Here is an 11,526-nt window from a genome sequence, read left to right as displayed (position 1 = left end):
ATAAGTTCAACTATATTGTTATAGATAATATTAGTCAGTTTTAAAATAATTATTTACCAACTTGACTAGATACATAGTAGTAGATTGTGTTGCATATTTTTAGGGATTATTAGTTAAAAGTAGACTCATATAGATAAGATTAGTTAGGAACTAAAAATTTGAACTTAGTATGATATAAAGTTAATAAAGATATAAACTCTTATCATCCTATTTTTTATAAAAACAGTTATTGAAATCTTATAAAAATATAAATTTTTTATATTTGTAAAAAACCGAAATTTAACAATTTAAGTTAAAGCTTTAAAACGTACTTACGAGTCAAATACTATTTTCTATTTTTTTAAAAACAAAAATTTTAAACTTAAAGTTTATTGGATGGGTACTATGTGGATATTTAGAAAAAGTTATGAACTTTAAAGAATAAAACTATACTTTATAATTTAACCAATAAAATAAACAAACTTTACAATTATAACAACTTATCATTTATTTTTTGTCTTTTGATTATTAACTTTTATACAAAAAAAAAAAACAATATTTTTTGTCTTTTTATTATTAATTTTTATAAAAGAGCAAAACTTTTACATATGTGTAAACTTATGACATGTATCCACCACAATAATGTTATCATAAATATTATACGAATAAGAAAACTACCAGAATCGAGTGTCGCAATACAAAGTGTCACCCCCGCCGCATCGCGCGGGCACCCTACTAGTATATTAGAATTGGTGACACAAGAGATTGGGCCACAAGCCCATATATATCGAACAGAAAAATAAAAGGGCGGCAGACTTTGATTGTTGGGGACACGAATTGGTATTTCATATATAAATAAATCTTAGGGAAGCAAAGCTATTATACGGACGGCTGCATATCAGTCGCGCAGGGCAGAAGGAAGAGAAGAAAAAAATTCAAGAGAGGAGAAGGGAATTGGTTTGAGTTTCAAGTCATGGTTCAAGATTCAAGTTTGGGTTCGCAAACAAGTTAGCTTTACAGTTTTGAATTAGACTTTGTGTTTTTTTTTAAAACTTGTGAACATGATGTTTTTGATATGTCAGACTTGTTTATTGTTTATGACTATGATTCTTGGCTAGTTATTTTTCTACCCGGGTTTGTGATGATTATTCGTGTCAATTGGTAATTTGTCGGCTTTTGGTAATTTTGTGATGGATAAATATTAAAGTAAGAGACCTAAATATTTTTTATTAGATGTATGTGTGTGCTTGACTCTAATTTATTATCGTTCAATAGTTCCTCGTGTGTCTTTGTGAATGTCTTTCATGTATAGATGCATGTTAGGTTACCTACTGTGTGTTTGTAACTAGTTTATGGTTTTACTAGCTAGAATTCCATAGGAACTTTGTTTATAATTTAGAGGAGTTTAGTGTTCTACCTATTCTTGAGACCGAAAGGAGATAGATAGTTGGGATTGTCTTTGGTGCTAGGTATTTAGGTGCAGTGAGACCGGGAGGAAATCTGTCTAAGTTCCCTAGAATTATTTGTTTTCCTAAGTCTTGTCAAGTGTTTTTAGGTTACCCCGTGCATTCTAGGCTGTATTGTGATTAGTGAGACCGAAAGGAGATCTAGTCTTTGGGTACTTTAGTATTGTTGGAGAGACCGGGAGGTGATCCAACCGATACCAGTGAGCTTTATTAGACCTTTAGACCTTAGGAGAAGTTGATGAGACCGAGAGGAGATTCAACCTGTCTTTAGTCTTAGAGTGTCGTATTATTCGAACCTGGTTCCATCATAGTTACCATTGCTGAGAGAAAACCGATAGTCACGAATAGGATTCCAAACCTGGGTAGTACTTTCTCATCCGTGATTTCACCTTAGTAGCCTTCAGCCTGCGTCTAGGTAGTCTAGTTCGTCTTAGTTAATTCCTTTAGTTTAATTAGTTAAAACCCAAAAATCCAATTAAATCAAATAAACCAGTTAAATAATTAGTTGAGTCAGAGTCTAGTTAGCGTCGCAAGTGTCTCGTGGGTTCGATACTCGGACTTCATTAGGCTTTACTGCGTACGATAGGTACATTTGCCTTTAGAGAGTCTTAGTTTATAAATTTAAAACTAGGGTGTCTAGATTAGGTTAGTTTTTTATAGTCCATAATTTGCACATCAATGTTTATATGTTTCGATTTTGGAGACTTATTCGCTTTTTCGCTCACCGCTTTATTAAACGCGCACAACTCGCACAACACTCTTAGCTCAAAACGCTAACAAATCCCAGCAAACTATGAACTCTCGCACGCTATGCTACTCGCTATCGCTACTCGCACTCGCACTCTCAAACGCGCTTCGCGGAACCTGAAAGATAAGTGAATACGTGCAAAATATGTTGGTGAATACATGCAAAATATAGTTGAATATGTGCAAAATATGTGCTTACGTGAATTATGTGCTCTTATGTGCTTATGTGCCTATGTGGATTATGTGCCTTCGAGACTATGTGCCTATGTGTTAGATATGTTTCAGATGCTTTATCTAATAATAGAAAGTATGTTGGTTAAACACCGTATGACGAGATTCGATTGTGTCGTCTGAATCCTATGATGATGTCTGTTGCAGACAATATCGTCATTTGGATCCCACACCTCACGCGCAGCTCCCCGTAACCATGCTGACAAACGCATCGCATCACTAGTGGTTAAGGAAATGGCTAAGGTCATACTTCAGATCGTCAGTGAGATTAATGATGTTAGCAGCAAGTCCTCTGTGGAATCGAAGAGCGACTCCCCGAAAGCTTCTTTCACCTTTAAGCAATTCAAGGCCTGCGCTCCTGCAAACTTCACCGGGGAAGATGGGCCCAACGCCATGTTTCAGTGGTTTGACTCGATTGAAGTCACCCTTCGTCAAAGCGGATGCCTAGAAAACCTCCGCACTGTGAATGCTACTGGAGTCTTCCAGTCTAGGGAACTGGATTGGTGGACTGCCGAACGTAACAGGCAAGGTAACAATGCAGCCTATGGACTCTCCTGGGAGGAACTAAAGGAAGTCATGATGAAAGAATTATGTCCCCCACATGAACTCCCGAAGCTGGAAAACGAGTTCTGGGGTATCAAGCAAGAAGGAGGTGATAATGCCGATCTCACCGCCTGCTTTAAGCAGGTGAGTATTATCTTTCCTGGTCAGGTGTCAACGCCTGACATCACGATCAAGAAGTACATTTGCGCTCTACCCGATTGTGTTGCCAATTTTGTTCAAGCAGCTAAGCCTACTACCATTGAGGAAACCTACGAACTCGCCGCTAAGATCAATGATAAGCGAGTTTTAGCTGGTTATTTCAAAACCTCAACCAAGAATCTCCACCAGGTCACTGCTACTCCTGCTACTTAAACCGCAACACCTCAAGTTTAAAAGTCTTCCTGTTAAGGACGCAAGCGCAAGGGTAACAACAACAAGAACTACGCTACTACTGCTGCTCCTCTCAACGTTGTACCCGTCCAACCCAACCAGACCCAGAACTGTCAAGTCGCGGCACCTGTGACCAACACACCACCTGCTAAGCGTGCATACACTGGTCCTCATCCTCTGTGCCCTACTTGCACCTATCATCACCCAGCTGGGATAACTTGCCGTTTTTGTGTCCACTGCAATCTCTACGGACACTTCACAGCGAACTCTCGCACTAGTCCTCGTCAGCAAGCTCAAGCTCAAGCTCCTCCTGCACTGCCAGCTCCACTCCACTCTCCTCAGGGTAACCAAGCAGCTCCTGCTCCCGTGCTCATGCACGAGCCTGCTTCTCATGTGGTAACCCTAACCACTTCGATAACGTCTGCCCGAATCGTGTGGTGAAACAAGAGCCGCAACAACCACCGCAACAACAACATCAACAGTAGCAGCAACAACCACAACAAGCAGCCCGCGGAAGAACTTTCAATATTAATGTCCGCCAGGCTCAAACTGACAACAATGTTGTCAATGGTACGTTTCTCGTTAACGGTATTTATGCTTCGTGTTTATTTGATATTGGAGCCGATAACTGTTTTGTGTCATTTGAATTCGAAAAGCTCCTAAACCGTAAACGCGCTAACCTCCCAACGATGTTCGACGTAGAAATTACCACCGGAATAACCGTCACCGTTAGTTCTGTTCTCCGTAAATGTACTCTTGAGCTCAACAATCACGTTTTCCCGGTCGATCTCATTTCGATGCAACTTGGTAGTTTCGATATCATAGTAGGCATGGATTTTCTTCGTGAGAATCGTGCTGAAGTCGTTTGTTTCGAAAAGATGATTCATTTCTCTCTGGCTAATGGAGACCAACTCTATGTATATGGCGAAGTATCATCGAAGGAACTTAAACTCATGTCCTGCATCCAAGCGAGCAAGTATCCCCGAAAGTAATACAAGGCTTTCTTGGCATACATCATAGTAGCAGAGAAGGAAAAGAAGCCGATGAAAAAGGCACTTGTGGTTCATGATTTTCCTGCTATCTTTCCTGACCATTTACCTGGTCTACCGTCGTCTTGTGATATTGATTTTTGAATCGACCTCATTCCTGTCGCTAAAGCCCCTTATCTCCTCGCTCCGTCCGAAATGCGTGAACTTTCGAGTCAACTCCAGGAATTACTTGATAAAGTGTAACACCCCGAAAACGGGTTTGGTAATCATACCACGTTAATATTTATGAACGGGTAAAATACCGTTAGTGGTAAAATTAACCCGGTAAATATTAGGATTTAAATAATTAAATCTAATATTAAATAAAAAGAGAATAAAAGTTTTGAGAAAAACAAAGCTTATGACAGGCCGACTTAGCGGGACTTAAATAAGACGGGTTATAACTCCCGGAATCCACTAAGTAAACTAGGAATAATAATAACCTAGTTAGAAGAGAAGACTTGTAGTGACATACTAGTGGGTTAAAACACTTAAAATAAAAACCTAATGATAATAGAGAGGCCAAACTTGAAACTAAGTTTAATTAAAACAAAATAAAATACACCAAACACACATACAAGTGAGTGTCTGGTCGATTGAAGCAGAGGGCGACCAAGGAAAACCCCACAACCCTAGTTCATGCTTAATCTCTCAAATTGAAGGCCAAAATCGATCCTAAATCAAAATCCGAGCACAAATTAGTGATCTCCATTGAAAAAGGAGTCACAATGTGACAACCCTCAAATTACATGTAACTATACAATATATTAATGTTAATTAAAGTGCCTGATGACTGTGCTGAATCATTTAACGACTCTCGGGTTACTGTGTTATGCTTACATGTATGTGTGAACGTACTAATAGTATACTATAAAGTCATTAAATAGTCCGTTATGATTTCCTAAGTGTTAGAAATTAAAAACGTTACAAATATATATATATATATATATATATATATATATATATATATATATATATATATATATAAGACGCTTTACGGATTAATTAAGCAGTTTAACGGAACAACACCGAACCGAACAACCAGACTTTACCCGAAACATAAAAATATTGTCATTAACATTGTTTCTCTTTTTCTGAGCCAGTTAGAGTCCCCGAGTACCCTAACACCCGTTATAACATGCAACACACATCATACACTAAATAAGCTCCTAACTTAACATAACCATATCTTAATCATCTAGTTCCAAACAAACCAAATACCCCCCCCCCCATAGTAACCGATCGGTCACCATAGGGGTGACACAAGTTGTCCATGCTAGATTATTTTAATCTCTTGTTTCATATCTAGAGAACACTAAATCCTTTGGTTAATCATGTTGATTGGTTTATAAATGTAAACAAGGGTTAAACATTTCATTCATCACAACACATAAAAAACTAGCTCTCTCTCTCCCCTTGCCATAAGCTTCGGCTAAACACAACCATCTTCACCACACCACCTTTCAAATCTTGTTCAAGCTAATTGCATACACACAAAGGTGCTAGGGTTCATACAAGGAAGCCCGGTGCTTAAGGATTGCCAAGGACCTCTCTACAACGCTTTTAACCACCCGTTTTTCGTCTAGTTTCTTCCCTAGCCTCGAGCTAGTAGTAAGTGACTCTAAACGCCTTCTTGATCTATTCTAAACTGGTTAATAAGAGTTTTGTCGGTTGAAAATCAATAACATATAAGATCACCAACTAAAAGTCTACTAAGGTGATGAACAAGGCGGTTAATGGATGAATATGTGTGTAAATCATGTAGACCTTGTGTTGTTATGATTCTTGGTTGATTTTCTGAAGTTTTGCTGGTTAATATAAATGCTTGATGTTGTTGTGGTCACTAATCATGTTAACGGAATCAATCGAACACGAACTAGGAAGCTAAAGGCTGAAAACAGAATCTGTCCAAGCTTTTACAACCAATTTCAGTTGGCTGTAAACAGGTCATAAACTCAACGAAAAACTGATATTTCGAGTCTAAAATGTGATATTAGGAAATACGGTTCTAATGGCACCGGAATCATAATTTTTGGACTCCGTTTACTATTTTTAAAGTATCATTCCGTAACAGCAGCTAGAGCTGCATTTTTCTGCAGAAAATTGGCGATACGTTTTCAGTCATAACTTGAGTTCTGTGTCGAATCAGCCCATGAAATCTGTACAGTAGATGGACACTGATGTCATAGTAATTGTCCCACTGGAATTTCGTCAATCCGACTTACAATGAATTTTTAGTGAATTATTCCGTGGGCTGCAGTCAGAAAATAATAAATCTGAGTGCAGTCCGGAAAATGATTTTTAATAAAATATTGGTGAAGAATTAGATCCCGAGATTTTTACACAATAATATCTGGGTCGTTTAGTATCTCCTTTAGAAAGTTGGGAATTTTTGAAACAAGATAACTATTTTATTAAAATGCTCGAAAACAGCCCAGTTTCGGATAATTAAGTTGAAACGACATAAGTAGTGATTTGCGTGTCTAAATGTCGAATATGTTATCTGTAAATGATCTAACATGTTATGTGTCGATAAAGGTGTTATGTGCAATATCGTATGTTTATTTGTGAATGGGAATAGATGGGGAGGTTACATGGGCATAAACCGTCAAAGTAATGCATGTTATGTGATAGATACGTGTAGGAACTTTGTGCTCTATTTGAAAACCACTAAATGATTAACTGGTAATTATAATAGGACGTGATTGACCGACCTCGACTGTTAGCTATATTTGAGAATCTAACCGAGTAAACCAAGGTGAGTTCACACACTTTCTAAGGCATGGGATTCCCGGTGGTTTGGGAATGGGTTAAAGAATTAAAACGGAATCTACATATCTTACTTAGGTAGGATATGTACGGCCATCCTCCTCGGGTAGGATGCCAGTATTAATCCTGCGTATTCTCTTTGGGGAGAACTACGTACGTTCGTCCTCCTTGGGTAGGACAACAACCTTAAAACTTACTAGACAAAACTCTATCATAAGTCCCTCATTTTATATCGACTTTATCGCCGAGGCCAATGGTGAGCGGGTCATTAGTTAATAGCGCTATTAGGTTTAACAAACCTCACACCGTGCCAGTCGGACGGGCGTGTACTAATGGACTATGGCAAACCATCAGTGATGATATACACTGATGTAGGGCACAACTTACTTGCGTAGTAGTCGATATGGTACAGTCTAGTAGTTCACATGGGGAAGCCCCCACTAATCATGAACAGGGTATGGGTAATAAAGAATGAACTGGTTAAAACTTTCTTTCAACTAAGGGGTAACCCCCACGACAATTACGCCAACGAAAGACAAACCACGTTTTCGGAAAACAACTTAAAAACTAAACTACCAAACGTGAACTCACTCAACCTTGTTGTTGACTCGTTGTTACATGCCTTACAGGTCGCTAAATGCTTGGAGCTTGCACGAGAAAGGAGTCGCTGTGGTGTGCGGACTATTATGTTCCATGCTTAATATTTAAATCCTTATGAACTTATTAAACTCGCGTTTTGAACTATAACTTATAAACTATGGACTTATGTTTTGGACTTTACGTTTATGCTTCCGCTGTTTAAATTAAAACTTGGTTAACTAGCTTTTGGTCACCAATCGTATTGTGGTTGGCTTTATTTACTTAAATACGTTGTTTAGTATGATTGGTGGCTCGATCCTGGTCACGTCACGCCTCCAAGCGGTGGTACTCCGCATGGTGGATTTTGGGGGTGTGACACACAAGGTATGTAAATTTCGTGAGAAAAACCTAGTTGAAATTCTGAGTAAACATAGAGAACTCGAAAATTGTTGATGCATGCTTGTTATATGGATGAAATAGGAAAATTGTAGTGTTTAGGAGTAAACCCTAGACAATTATATATTGAAATCATTCTTAGCTCAAGTAAATTCAGATTTTGTTGACGCTAAATTCATGTATGAGATGTTTTTAGGGTTTTGAGTGCTAAAAATAGTGTTAAGATGTAAAGAACATGCTTAAATTGAAAACTGAATTCAAACAGCTCCTGATCAGAATTTACAGCCGACTTGTATTGGCTGTAACCTGAACAAAACGTGACAAAACATGTGTTTCTTGAGTCTAAAATGTAATTCCATGAAATATCTTTAAAACCCCACTGGAATCGCATTTTTTCGACGAAAATTGAGCGTTTTATGAATTTTTCCGTATCGAAGGTTCAAGCTGCGTTTTCTTGTAGAATGTGCAGCCCATTACGAATGTCATAACTCAATTTAGGAATTTAGTTATGATCTCAAATTTTTACTGTAGATAGTTTTAAGTGATTACAAAAATTGCCACTTGGAATTTCGTCAATCGGATAAACGAGGAATTTTAAATGAATTTTCCGTAAGCTGCAGTCAGAAGTGACGAATCTGATTGCAGCTTAGTAAATGAATTTTTACGAATTTTTGGTAAAAAGTTAGATTTTGAAATTTTAACACAAGGCCTAACCCTCTGAGGGGTACGCCACATAAAAAAAATCATAATTTATGAAGACTTGTAAACAGGTTAAACAAGTCACAAAAACAGCCCATTTTCAGTGATATGAAATGCTTAATGAAATCGCGGTCTACTTGGTTGTGTGTAAAACGTGATTGTATTAAGTGTTCAGATGAATGCACAGAAACGTGTAAGGTGGAAGATCATATTAAATTATGGTTAATCTAACCACCTTGTGAACATTGGATAATAGTTTGGCGCTTAAGAAGCTAGGTGGAAGCTTGTGGATGAAGCGGGCCAAACGGAACGAGTATGGAAAGAAAAGCGTGGCATGGATGCAAGGTAAGTGATTCTTACACCCTTTTATTTTAGAATGCGTAATGATTATAAAGGTTATGAAAATGATAAGCTAATATTTGAAATGTGATGTTCCGACGTAAATTGAAGTGGGTCGGAATAAGCGAAAGTGATGAAAACCATAATGAATGGTAAAAAGGGGTAATATTGGGCATATAGGCCAAACGTGTCGAATGGTGGTGACAACGCGATTTGACAATAGCGACTAATGTGGTTGTCAAGTCTTATATTGACAGGAGCGATTAGAAAATCGGATAATTGCGTCGCCATAGATTGTGTGATGATTAAAGCGAGGTATAAATCGGGTCTATTTGTTGACCCGGGCCAGGTACGCATATATAGACTTATAGTTAAAAGTGCAATTTTTGGTTAAATAATTAGTTAAAGTCCTCTGTCGTAAAAGAAGGGACTAAAGTTGACCAAAACGCCCTTGAAGGGTAAATAGGGCAACGGCCCTTAGAGGTCGTTTAGGAATATGCATTATAACTAGGTGAGCTTTTAACAAGTATAAAGGTTTTAAACATAGGCCTTTTAGGTTAAATGACTAGAAACGGGTCTTTTCCGTAAAACAAACAACCGAAGTGTAGAATCCGAAAAATTGTCCAAATATACTAAGTCCACCACGAGAATAGTTATGGTGGAATGTAAGTAGATAATACAAATGTGGGAAAAGGATGGGTGAAATGAATGAGTGAAATGTAAACTTAAAAGTTCAAATTCTCTAAACAGGTCAAAACGAGTTTCGCGCATAACTGGGGTATTGGCTGCGAAATTCTCAAAAGTTATGAACCCGGGATAAAGATCTTGAGTCGAATACTTGGGCGTATGAATTACGGTTAACTAGAAACAAGTTTGTGATTTTAACATAAGCGGGTCGAATAATCATAAAAAGGGATTTATAAGCCTTACGCTTATAAATCTGAATTTGATGCGAACAAAGAAGATAAACAGGTCCGTAATTAAATTACGGACGCGTAGGAAAAAGAATCATGCAAAACGGGTAAGTAGAATGTAAGTTATGCCCTTTTAAAGTTCGTTTTTCGACTAAAACCATAGCTGGGCAGATATGCAGCTCCCAGACCTTGGAATCGCTGGAAGGGTCTTCCCGGCGCCACGTGACGGGTAACGTTGTTTCGGGCGTGACACGCGAGAGACATCAAAGTTGGAATTAATTATTTTGTTGATTATTTGATGCGTAGAACTTGTTTAAACTTATATTTAAGTTATCAAAACTAAATTTTATGTTGGTTTTGATCATAGGTGATATCAAGTGTACCCGGATGGAGATCAAGCGATGACAAAGGACAGAACACACGAAAATGAAGCTTCCGCAAGTTGTTTCGTCGTTATTCTTAAATGATAAATTAAATCACTTTATGTTGTATTACTTTAAATTGTAAAAGTTTTAATAACCCGTATTTTTCATAGTAATTGTAACCGGAATTACAGGATTATGGTCTTAAACTATACGAAATCGTAAAATAATAGTAAGGGTGTTACATAAAGGCTTCATACGCCCTAGCACATCTCCATGGGGCGCACCTGTCCTTTTCGTTAAAAAGAAGGATGGATCGTTCCGAATGTGCATCAATTATAGGGAACTCAATAAGCTTACTATCAAGAATCGCTTACCCTTACCCCGAATCGACGACTTGTTTGATCAATTGTAAGGCACTACGTGTTTTTCTAAGATCAATCTACGCTCTGGTTATCATCAGCTATGAATTCAGGAGGAAGATATCCCTAAAACTGCTTTTCGCACTCGTTATGGCCATTATGAATCTGTCGTTATGCCCTTTGGTCTTACCAATGCACCCGCGGTTTTCATGGAAATGATGAATCGCGTGTATAAACCCTTTCTCGACCACTTCGTCATCGTGTTTTTTTTATGATATCCTTATTTATTCAAAGTCGAAAGCCGAACATGCGGAAAATCTTCGTTTGGTACTCGAGCTTCTCCAAGGGAATCGCCTCTACGCCAAGTTCTCCAAGTGTGAATTTTGGCTTGAGGAGGTTCAATTCCTCAGCCACATCGTCAACAGTCAAGGTATTCACGTCGATCCCGCGAAGATAGAAGCAGTTGAGAGCTGGATTACACTGAAAACCCCGTCCGAAGTGCGTTCTTTTCTCGGATTGGCGGGTTATTACCATCGATTTATCGCTAATTTCTCAAAAATCGTCGTTCATCTCGCCTCCCTTACGCATAAAGACAAGACATTTGTTTGGGGAACTGAACAAGAGGATGCCTTCCAAACTCTAAAGCGTATGCTTTGCAACTCTCCCGTACTCACGCTACCCGATAGAAACAACGACTTTGTAGTCTACTACGATGCCTCTAA

This window comes from Helianthus annuus, chromosome 7 (genome assembly GCF_002127325.2).
Source record: "Helianthus annuus cultivar XRQ/B chromosome 7, HanXRQr2.0-SUNRISE, whole genome shotgun sequence".
Classification (NCBI taxonomy): domain Eukaryota; kingdom Viridiplantae; phylum Streptophyta; class Magnoliopsida; order Asterales; family Asteraceae; genus Helianthus; species Helianthus annuus.
Note: the sequence above shows the minus strand (reverse complement) of the source record.